The sequence below is a fragment of the Thalassophryne amazonica genome, chromosome 3 (assembly GCF_902500255.1).
Source record: "Thalassophryne amazonica chromosome 3, fThaAma1.1, whole genome shotgun sequence".
Lineage (NCBI taxonomy): Eukaryota > Metazoa > Chordata > Actinopteri > Batrachoidiformes > Batrachoididae > Thalassophryne > Thalassophryne amazonica.
Genome location: NC_047105.1, coordinates 24556242 through 24568693, shown reverse-complemented (window position 1 = coordinate 24568693; position 12452 = coordinate 24556242). Strand labels below are relative to the sequence as shown.

The following is a 12452-nucleotide window of genomic DNA, read 5'->3' as shown; positions in this document are numbered from 1 at the left end:
GCTTTTCTTCCTTTATATAGCACTCCTTGGGCACATATTGTGGCGTTTTGCGATTACCTTTGACTGCTATGCTGATGATACTCAGTTATACATGCCGATAACTGCTGGTAATCTCATTCACATAAAACCCTTTGAAGATTGCCTTGCATCTGTAAGAAGTTGGATGTCTAGAAACTTCTACTTTTAAACTCTGATAAGACTGAAATGATGGTTCTTGGTCCAGTGAATGAATGAATGAATTTATTTGGCATACAGTCTCAATAGTAACAAAAACAAACAAACAAAAAACTGATACACAAGACAATTCCACAGTGACATGTGTGACCAAAAGGGGGTGAGCAGAAGCAAAGCTTATAAGCGCCCACCCCTTATATACATACATACATACATACATACATATATACTCATTACCAACCCCCAGAGCAAGCACACAGGCGACAATGGTAAGGAAAAACTCCCTCTGATGTATTGAGGAAGAAACCTCAAGCAAACCAGACTCTAAGGGGTGACCCTCTGCTTGGGCCATTCTACAAACACATTTAACACAACACAAACTCAAATCCCATCATCATAAACATATCTAGTGAACACCATATCTTTATATAAATATTTAAATCTGTGAATATTGTGAGACAGTGAGACATCAGCATTAATTTGACCAGTTAATGGTTAGCCGAGGCTCGTGTGTCATACACTAACAAAGTGAGGAACCTTGGGGTAATTTTTGATCCTACATTGTCCTTTGACCTCCACATCCCATCCTATCTATGGCTGATGCTGAGACCCTGATCCATGTGTTTATCTCTTCTAGATGGACTACTGCAATGTTCTATTTTCTAGTCCAGCATTAGGGGTCTCCAATTGGTTCAAAATGCTGCAGCCAGACTTTTGACACAAAGCAGAAAGTTTGACCACATTACACCCATTTTGGCATCCCTTCACTGGCTTCCTGTCCCAGTGAGATCAGATTTTAAGGTTCTGCTACTAACCTATTGTATAAAATTATTCACGGTCTGGCACCTCCCTACTTAGCTGAAATAATTAAACCTTATGTACCGGCCCGAGCTTTGCATTCTCAGGGTGCAGGACTACTTTGTGTCCCGAGGGTGAATAAGAAGTCTGCGGGTCATAGAGCTTTCTCTTATCGTGCCCCTGTTCTCTGGAATGATCTCTCTGCTCAATAAAACAGTCAGATTTTGTGGAGACTTTCAAGTCCAGACTTAAGATGCACTTAATTTCCCTTTCATATGACAAGCATACTGGCATAGTATAGTTCTGTGCTTTTCACTCTTTTAATTCATTTTATTAGGAAACGAGGCATGCAGCGGCCTCAACTTTACCTAAATTCTGCGTCTTTTAGTAAAGCACAAATACCAGCTTAGGGCTGGTATTTGTGCTGGAGACCCTCCTGTCCTCTGCACCAACAGCATTTTCTGTACATTCGTTTTGTGAATTGAGTCTGGTCTGCTTGACGTTTCTTCCTCAGAGGGAGTTTTTTCTTCCCACTTCTGCTCTGGGGGTTAGTAAAGTTAGACCTTACTTGTGTGAAGCGCCTTGAGACAACTCTGTTGTGGTTTCGCACTATATAAATGAAAATAAATTGAATTGAAAAATTTGCACCGTCATGCGTAGTTATCATGTTACAGGGTAACATATGTCACATGTCATAGAATCCAATCCACGCTGACCTTGTTTGAACTTTACTTTGGAGACCAAACATTCAACACAGTCAAAACTATTCCATTTATTAATCCCTTTATTTCAACCAATAATTTGCATCATTTTTTGCTGAAATTGGAGCAACTTTAACTTTTGACCCCTGTACAAACTGAAATTGACCTTTGTCACCATTTTTGCTCTTTTTCCCCCATAACTCCAGAACATTAAGTTATCGATAGTCCAAACTATACCTTTTTGGAATCATTATGATCAGACAAATAATGTGATATAGTTTTCAACATGAGTGGAGCATTTTTAAAGTTTGACCTCTGTGTAATTCTTCATTGACCCCTACCCAGCTACAGCTACCACCCTGGGATCTCTATCATACATTTTTGTGTAATTCATGATACACTGAGGTTGGATTCTAAGTGTCATTTTGTCCCCTTAAGTGGTACTGATTAGGTCAAAATTGATGACTGGCTCATGGACTATCTGTAAATGGAAGAAGTTCTGATCTACCAGGGCTCTTCCTAGAGTCTTCCTATAGTTTTTACCAAAAATTCAATAAAGCATATTTCATCTTGTCATTATGGGGTGTTGTGAGTTTTGGGGAAATAAATGAATTTACTCCAGATTGGATAAAGGCTGTAACATAAAATGTGGAAAAAGTGAAGAGCTGTGAATACTTTCTGGATGCACTGTAGCACCACATCACAACAAAGCTGCCCCAGCAACAAAACTTGTTAATGTTGTGAATGTGAATGAGTAATGTCTGTGGTGTTAAAAAAAATATGCCTTGGACAAAACCTAACAATTAGCCAGTTTTGCAAGGTAACTATGCCAAGCCAATCAAAATTTCAGGAAACTCATGAGTCATGGAGGCTGACTTCAAGAAACAGTTTAATTTTTGCCAAGAAATATCTAGTTTGAGTGGTCAATGCATACTGTTTTGGCACAGTAAATGCTTTCTGAGGTACCTCCTGCAAGTATTGTCTCTTATGCCATATATGAATGGACTCATGGTTCGTGGCAAAATCTGCACGACAATGTAACCAGTAAAGCTGGCGTCTGAAAAATGTCTGGGAAACCATATTCTTATGACGTAATTCAATGTGGGCATAATATATGTACCCATACACAACATGAGCTGAACGCCATGGAGGAGGATCGTGTTCCTGGCTTTTCTGGTGTCTTTGTTGGTCGACTTTGCAGTGAACACAATCTTGAAGTAAGTGTAAACAATAACCAAACCAACAGTTATTAGATACACAGGATTCATAACGTCTCTTTTCCTGATCAAGTGTGTATTTGGGAAGGCAGTCTCCCTGAGACAGAACACTTTGGAGTTAAAAAATGTTATGGGCTCAGTTGCCAAGGTGACAAATAAATCTGGAAGAACAGCAAACATGGTTATTATCCAGATTAGACCGATCAGAATATGTGTTTTCATGACTGTACAGATCTGAGTGTGATGAAGGGGGAAGCAGATGGTGATGTAACACTCCACCGCCATGCAAGCCAGATTCAGAGGAGTGTTTTCAGTGGTGAAAAGAGCAATCAGGATTAAGACACAACAGGAGGTGACATTCACGTTGCTGTACATTGCATAGGAGAGGATGAACAGGATGACTGACACAGTCATTTAGATCATGTCATTGATCACCAGATGAATGAAAAGGATGTACCGAGGATTCGTGTAGAATACCTACAGAGTGAAATCAAAATATATGAAAGGGAAAAAAATTTTTTAGAAAAGGAATAATCCTCAGAATCAACAATACAGAACTGTGTTCAAACATCTGTAGTCTATAAATATTATCTCACTTATTTTTAGTGCTTCATTTTCAAAAGCTGATAATTAACTATTGAATAATTAGCACAAAACATTTTCATAATCATGACGCATAAAAGGTTTGTGACTAAACTTCATGGTTGTTATACTATCAGGCACATTAGACGTGTCAGACCTGGTGTTTTCTGAAGGTCTGAATGAGGCTTGCATTGATGTAGACATTGGAGATCCCCAGAATCACAACAAACGCATTCTTGAACACAGCTTTGGCAAAAGAGTCCCAAGAAGGTGCCACAGTCACATTGGCAGATAACAGGTTCATTTCTTGTTTGTCTAATAAAAGACTAAACATAACTTCAGTTACCAGTGCATGAATTATATTCCTGACATCATTATAATACAGGTCAGCTTGACCAGCATGTGTGGCAGATACACATAATAGAACCCCTGTGAGATGACACCTCAACATGGCAGCAGTTATTACCCTAATTTTACACCACCTGTGTTTTGAAAATATGTCAGCAGAAGAAAATGCTGAAAGAGGCTCTAAAAAAATGTCCTGTGCTGTGCCTGATCAAAATGTGCTGTCAGATTAAAACACGTGATTTCCAAAATTGATAAGAAATAAAATGAATTTCAAAGGACTGTAAAGGAATATTTTCATTATTGCTGAATCATTATTAGGGTTGGGTATCCAGGGCCGGTTCTTTTCGAGAATCGTTAAGAAATGATTTGATCCACCATCATCAATAGCCTTTTTGCTTAACGATTCCCTTATCGGTCCTTCAGAGCGGCCATTGTTTTTGAGGGTGTTTGTCAGGAAATTGATCATTTCTTAACGTTGATTATTGACCCTGCACCAGGTCTGTAAGCAACTGCTTCTGTAACAACTCCACTTTGAAGCTTGAATCAACAAAGCAGTACTCTGACCTGCTGCTTCTTTGCTTCGCTGCTTTACAGAAAAGGCAAGTCTGCTTCTTAACCCCTGTCAAAGCCAAAAGTGACTCATGATGTCAATCATGAGTCACTTTTGTGTGGATTAAAGTCACTAACTGGGACTCTTTTGTCTTGTTGTCGGCAAGAAAAGAGAATCATCCTCTGTTCCATTTGCACAGCTCCAAACGCTGTGCCACTCTCTGCTGAGTAAAGTTAGAGTCTGACTGGAATGAATGCAAGCGCAGTCAGTGATGATTTTGGTGCCAAATGACACCAGAAACTGAAATGTTGGAGTAGTGGTAACTTGAGTGGACGTGTATGTTTGGGTGTAAATAGTGTTTAAATGGGTGTTACAGTAAACAAGCGGCCTCACCGGAGTCTGCCATCCTGGTTCACGGCACCATCGCAGTTCCATCTCGGCCTGCAGTTCTTCAGTGGCCAGCAACCCAGCAGCCCAGGCACGTGAGAGCACCACGGCAGCGTCGGAGGTGCAGGTTGCTCGCAGCAGCGTCACGAATCCATTCCAGCCCGCAGTTCCTCGGAAGATGTAAACCAAGCCCTGCGGCTGAGCCAGATTCCCAGCCCAGCTCTCGTCGCCATCGGAGACCCAGTTCAGTCCGCAGCAGCACCAGAGTTTACCAAATGGGCCCATGAGCACAGTTAAGTGCGGAACCATCAGCGTGGAGCCACCGGTGTGGATTCACCGAGGCCTCAAGCCGCCAGCATGGGTTCACCTGGATATGGGTCCGAAGAAGGCACTGACGGCGGAGGTGGGCGATGACATCAAGAAGTCTCTGGACTTTTTGTCTGAGGAGATTTCTGTTGTAAAAATGCAGCAGAAATCCATCATGGACCTGGTGGATGAGGTAAAGGCTCTCCGGATCCAGAACGCCAAGAAGGACCGGCGTCTGGTGCACCTGGAGAACCATGTCGTGGAGTTAGAACAATACACCAGGATGAATGGCGTCATTATCACCGGGCTCTGTATCAAACCCCGGTCATACGCACGGGCAGTGACCGACGACAGCAGGGGGGAGCCCAGTGAGCAGGATGTCAGCTCTGTAGAAGAACAGGTGGCTGACTTCCTACAATCCAAACGAATTGAAATGGATTTCAATAATATTGAAGTGTGCCACCCTCTGCCCCAGAGAGATGACAGCGATAAACGAGCTGTTATCATGAAGTTCATCAACAGAAAACATAAAATCGCACTGTTAAAACAAGGAAGAAAACTGAAAGGATCGAATGTATTCAATGAACATCTGATCAAACAAAACGCCGACACTGCCAGGAAAGCTCGCCTCTTAAAAAAACAGGGAAAAATTCATCATACATGGACATCAAACTGTAAAATATTCATCAAATTGAACGGGACTCCAGAGCAAGCCAAAGTTATGGTAATCAGGAACATGGAGGAACTGGACATATACCGATAATAAGGTATGATGACTCAAACATAACATAGCACCATGACGCAGATTGGAAGAACGTATTCATCTACATCAACTACATCTGGTGAAGAACGCTCCTGCAGACGACAAGGTCATTATCCTTTGCAACTTCAACGCCAGAGTGGGTCAAGATTCAGTAGCCTGGAAAGAAACCTTGGCAAACACCGCGTTGGAAACTGCAACGACAATGGACGTCTTCTGTTGGAGTTTTGCGCCGAGCAGCAGTTCACCATCACCCACACCGTTTTTCAGCAAAAGAACAATCTGAAAACAACCTGGTTGCATCCTCGTTCTAAATATTGGCACCTGATAGACTACGTTCTAGAGCGCCAACGTGACCTTAAAGACGTCTTACACACTAGAGTGATGCCCAGTGCAGAGTGTCACACCGACCATCGTCTGGTCCACTGCAAACTCAGACTTCACTTCACCAAAGAAACGAGGCGTTCCCAGTAAGAAACTCAAGGTTGGCAGCCTTCAGTCAGCTGAAGTGAAAGCAGACTTCCAGGCTACGCTACAGTCAAGGCTTGAAGAAAGCAGCTGCCCCGATGATGCCTCTCCCAAAGTGTTCTGGAATCAATTAAAAACTGTCATCTTGCAGACCTCTGAAGAAGTCCTTGGATTCTCCACAAAGGAAAACAGAGACTGGTTTGATGAGAACAACCAAGAGATCCAAGAGATGCTGAAGAAGAAGAGATCTGCGCACCAAGCACATCTAGCCCAGCCGACTTGTCCTGTGAAGAAAGCTGCCTTCCGCTACACCTGCAGCAACCTTCAGCGCAAGCTTTGGGAGATCCAGAACGAGTGATGGATTGCCCTCGCAGAAAAGACTCAGCTTTACACCAATAGAGGTGACTACAGAGGGTTCTACGAAGCCCTAAAGGCAGTGTATGGCCCCTCCTATCAGGTCCAGAGTCCCCTGCGCAGCACCGATGGCCAGGTGCTTCTCACAGACAAAGCATCTATTCTGAGCCACTGGTTGGAACACTTTCAGACTCTCTTCAGCGCCGACTGCATAGTACAAGATTCTGCAATCCTTTGCATCCCCCAACAGCCCATTAAACCAGAACTAGATGACCCTCCATCCCTCGCAGAGATTACAAAGGCCACAGAGCACTTGAAGAGTGGCAAGGCTGCAGGAGTTGATGGTATATCACCAGAGATTTGGAAGCATGGGGGCCCCGCCTTACTCGCCAAACTCCCTGAACTCCTCACCTGTTGCTGGGAGCAAAGCAAGCTACCACAGGATCTTTGCGATGCAGTCATTATCACCTTGTACAAGAACAAAGGGGGAAAGTCTGACTGCTCTAACTACTGAGGTATTACTCTGCTGGCCATCGCAAGCAAGATCCTGGCTAGAATGCTTCTAAACAGACTTGTTCCTCCATAGCACAGGACCACCTCCCAGAGAGTCAGTGTGGTTACAGAGCCAACAGAGGCACTACCGACATGGTGTTCGTCCTTCGGCAACTCCAGCAGAAATGCCGGGAGCAGAACAGAGGGCTGTACATGACGTTCGACGACTAGATGAAAGCTTTCGACACTGTGAGCAGAAAGGGCCTATGGCAGATCATGAAACGCCTCGGCTGTCCACCTAAGTTTCTCAGCATGGTCATCCAGCTCCATGAAGACCAGAATGGCCAGGTTCGATACAGAAATGACCTCTCTCAGCCTTTCCCCATCGCCAATGGGATGAAACAGGGTTGCGTGCTTGCATCGACTCTCTTTAGTATTTTCTTCAGCATGATGCTCCAGCAGGCCTTTGAAGACCTTGACGACGCCTACATACAATTCCGCATGGATGGCAGCCTGTTCAATCTGAGGCGCCTGCAGGCCGACACAAAGACACAGGAGCAACTAGTCCGAGAGCTGCTGATGGCTGACAATGCAGCACTTGTTGCACATACTGAACCAGCGTTACAGCGCCTCACTTCCTGCTTCGCAGAAGCTGCACAGCTCTTTGGACTTGAAATCAGCTTGAAGAATACTTAAGTGATGTATCAGCCTGCCCCCAAGGAGGATTACCACCCACCTCACATCACCATTGCCGAGACAGGGCTGAAAAACGTCCATCAGTTCAGCTACCTAAGATGCATCATCTCATCTGACGCCAAGATTGATAAGGACATTGAGAGTAGGCTGGCTAAAACACACTGCGCATTCGGCAGGCTCCACAAGCGGGTGTGGAAGAACAAACACCTGAAGAAAGGCACCAAGATTGCTGTGTACAGGGCAATCGTTCTTACAACACTCTTGTATGGCGTTGAGTCATGGGTTACCTACCGCCGCCACCTACAACTCCTGGAACGCTTTCATCAGTACTGTCTCTGTTTCAACCTCAACATCCATTGGAGAGACTTCATTACAAACATGAAGTTTTGGAGCAGACTGGGATCATCAGCATTGAGGCAATGCTCTTGAGAATATAGTTACGCTGGGCTGGACATGTGGAAGACCATCGCCTACCCAAGATTGCAATGTATGGAAAGCTGTCCACTGGCCACCGGAACCTAGGGGCTCCAAAGAAGCACTACAAAGACTGTCTAAAAAAGACCCTCGCCGCCTGTCGGATGGACCACCGCCAGTGGCCCTCTATTGCTGCTGACCGGGATGCCTGGAGACACCGTGTCAACCAAGCAGTCTCCTCCTTCGAAAGTTCACGCAGAGATGGCATCGAAGAAAAGAGAAGAAGAAAGAACTGTGAGGTCTCAACACCACACAACCCTGATAAGACCTTCCCTTGCAGCCGCTGTGGCTGGGTCTGTCTGTCCCGCATTGGAGTAGTCAGCCACCAGCGAGCCTGCAACAGGCGCTGACGTCCTTCATAAATCTTCATTTGCGAAGTCAAGTATGACTGGTAAAGGGAGACAGCTAGCTGATATGATGGAGAGGAGGAAGGTAGACATATTGTGTATGCAAGAGACCAAGTGAAAGAGAAGTAAGAGCAGGAGCATCTGTGGTGGGTTCAAGTTGTTGTACCATGGTGAGGATAAGAAGAGAAATGGTGTTGGGGTCTTCTTAAAGGAAGAGTATGTTAAAAGTGTGTTGGAGGTTAAGCGAGTGTCTGACAGGATGATGACTGTAAAAATGAAATTAGAAATTTAAGGGGTGATGATGAATATCACAGGTAGGTTGTGAGATGGAGAAAGAAGATTTCTGGAGTGAGTTAGATGAGGTGGTGGAGAGTGTACCCAAGCGTGAAAGAGTGGTGAAAGGAGCGGACTTTAATGGGCATGTTGGTGAAGGGAACAGAGGTGATGAGGAAGTAATAGGTAGATATAGTATCAAGGATAGGAATGTGGAAGGACAGATGGTAGTTGATTTTGCAAAAAGGATGGAAATGGCTGTGGTAAATACCTACTTTAAGAAAAGGGAGGAGCACAGGGTAACATAAGAGTGGAGGAAGGTGCACACAGGTGGACTACATTCTTTATAGGAGATGCAAGCTAATAGAAATCAGAGACTGTAAGGTGGTGGCAGGAGAAAGTGTCGTTAGAAAGCACAGGATGATTGTTTGTAGGATGACTTTAGAGGTAAAGAAGAAGAAGAGAGTGAAAGCTCAACAAAAGATCAGATGGTGGAAGCTGAAGGAGGAAGAATGTTGTGTGAAATTTAGCAAACAGGTGAGAGAAGCACTGGAGGGGAAGGAATCTTGGACAATTGGAAAAGTACTGCAGATGTCATAAGGGAGACAGCTGGGACAGTAATGGGTGTGACATCTGGACAGTGGAAGGAAGACAAGGAGACTTGGTGGAGGAATGAAGAGGTCCAGGAAAGCATAAGAGCATAAGCATAAAAGGTTGGCGAAAAAGTTTTGGGATAGTGGGAGAGATGAAGAAGTAGACAGGAGTACAAAGAGATGCGGCATAAGGTGAAAAGAGAAGTGGCAAAAGCGAAGGAAAAGGCATATTGCGAGCTGTACAATAAGTTGAATAGCAAGGAAGGAGAAAAGGACTTGTACCGATTGGCCAGACAAAGAGACAGAGCTGGAAAGGATGTGCAGCAGGTTAGGGTAGTTAACGATCATATGGTAATGTGCTGAAAAATGAGGAGTGTGTGTTGAGAAGGTGGAGGGAATATTTTGAGGAGCTAATGAATGAAGAAAATGAGTGAAAGAAAAGCTGAATGATGTGGTGAGAGTAAGTCAGGAAGTGCAAGAAATTAGTAAGGAAGAAGTGTGGGCTGCTATGAAGAGGATGAAGAGTAGAAAGACAGTTGGTCCAGATGACATTCCAGCGGAGACATCCCAGTTCCTGCTGCTGAAAAGCATCCCCACAGCATGATGCTGCCACCACCATGCTTCACTGTAGGGATGGTGCCTTGTTTCCTCCAAACATGACACCTGGCATTCACGCCAAAGAGTTCAATTTTGCTTCTCATGGTCTGAGAGTCCTTCAGGCGCCTTCTGGTAAACTTTAGGTCAGCTGCCTTGTGCCTTTTACGAAATTGTGGCTTCCATCCGCCACTCTACCATACAGGCCTGATTGGTGGATTGTTTCAGAGATGGTTGTCCTTCTGGATGGTTCTCCTCTCTCCACAGAGGAATGCTGGAGCACTGACAGAGTGACCATCAGGTTCTACGTCACCTCCCTGACTAAGGCCATTGTCTCCACCAAACGCTTAGTTTAGACGGGCGGCCAGTTCTAGGAAGAGTCCTGGTGGATCTGAACTTCTTTCATTTACAAGAGATGGAGCCCACTGTGTTATTAGGGCATTCAAAGCAACAGAAATGTTTCTGTACCATTCCCCAGATTTGTGCCTCATGACAATCCTGTCTCAGACGTCCACAGACCTTTGACTTCATGCTTGGTTTGCGCTCTAACATGCATCGTCAGCTGTGGGACCTTATATGTAGACAGGTGTGTGCCTTTCCAAATCATGTCCAATCAACTGAATTGACCCCAGGTTGACTCCAACTAGGCTGGAGAATATCTCAGTGGATGATCAGTGGAAACAGGATGCACCTGAGCTCAGTTCTGAGCTTCATGATAAAGACTGTGAGTACTTACATTCATGTGATTTATTTTTATTTTTAAAACCCCAATTCCAGTGAAGTTGGGACATTGTGTAAAATGTAAATAAAAACAGAATACAATGATTTGCAAATCCTCTTTAACCTATATTCAATGGAATACTTGACAAAGACAAGATATTTAATGTTCAAACTGATAAGCTTTATTGTTTTTGTGCAAATGTTTGCTCATTTTGAAATGGATGGCTGCAACACATTTCAAAAAAGGTGGGATTTGGCAACAAAAGACTGGGAAAGTTGATGAATGCTCAAAGAACACCTAATTGGAAACAGCTGAGTGTCATGATTGGGTATAAAAGGAGCATCCCCAAAAGCTTGGGACTCCGGTGAGGGCAGTTGCATCTCCTCCTCTCTCCTCTATCTCTGCTCCAACCTTCAAAGTCCCTACTTCTCCAGACTGTGAATTCTTCAAACTATAATGGATTAACCATGGAATTGATCAGTTGGTCTCTGAACGCAATTGACACCATTTTTTTCTTCAAGAAGATCAGGGCTGGGGGACCCTGCATGCCCTGATGGAACTTACCCTGCAGGCTATGTTCTCAATGCCTGGGAGATGTGGTGAGTCGCATGCTTTGTGCCATTCTCTGTGGAGGGCGTCAAGGATTTATTCGTATTTCGTTTCATAGTAGGAAGGCTGGTACTTATTGGCTTATGTGCTGCCCTGACCCACCCTAAAATTGGCAAGACAGCTGCCACCATAACCACGACCCCTCACTTGTCCGTCATGATTAATGAGTTGGGCAAGGTGAAGCATTCTCAGACTGCGTTAACCCTTGAACTCAGATGCAAATTGGATAACATCTCGGAGCAAATGCACACCTTGCATAGGAAGACTTCAGAGACCGGGGAATATTCATAATTTGGGATCTGGATTGTTCATGTGAGACTGTAAAAGTGTTTTTCAGTGCTCAACCACAAACACGGCAGGCTTATCAGCCTCTGAAAGACAAAATGCCCCATTGTTTTCCTCCAGAAAAATCTCTACGGCCTTGGTGAACATTCGGCTGCCTCCTTATCTCTCTAACTCCAGTACACAAGGACAGAAACTGACTCACACATGGACAAAGATTGAAAGCATGCTCCACCTCCCCCCCACCTTCCATCCTGCCCCATCACACACCCCATCCCGGCCACCGCTCATGCCACCCCTTTTCACCTCCTGGGGCTGTGCAGTCTTAGCTGCGGCAGGTCCCTGTTCCCCCCAAGCTGGCGGCGGCGCGACTCCATGTTGCTGCGGCGACCACACACTCACAGCGCCTCAATTCGGAAAATGGACTGTTTCAAGTTTAGTGCACATAAACAATGTCAAATGTATATGTGTTGTCTTAATTCTGCTGTGTGCCATTATTACGGTAAACAAGTAATTATTGTGGATTAATTGCTGTATCTTGTCTGTGGCATCACCACTTTGTGAACAACTGCGTAAACAAAAATAGTCCAACAGTTTAAGAACAATGTTTCTCCACGTTCGATTGCAAGGAATTTAGGTATTCCATCATCTACTGTCCATAATATAATCAGAAGATTCAGAGAATCTGGAGAACTTTCTACACGTATGCGGCAAGGCCGAAAACCA

The 12452-nt window shown here is 44.4% G+C and overlaps 1 pseudogene; it reads right to left on the bottom strand.

Annotated features, from left to right (window-relative positions):
- Positions 1–2596: 2596 nt before the first annotated feature.
- Positions 2597–3776, bottom strand: LOC117507725 (annotated as a pseudogene).
- Positions 3777–12452: the final 8676 nt, after the last annotated feature.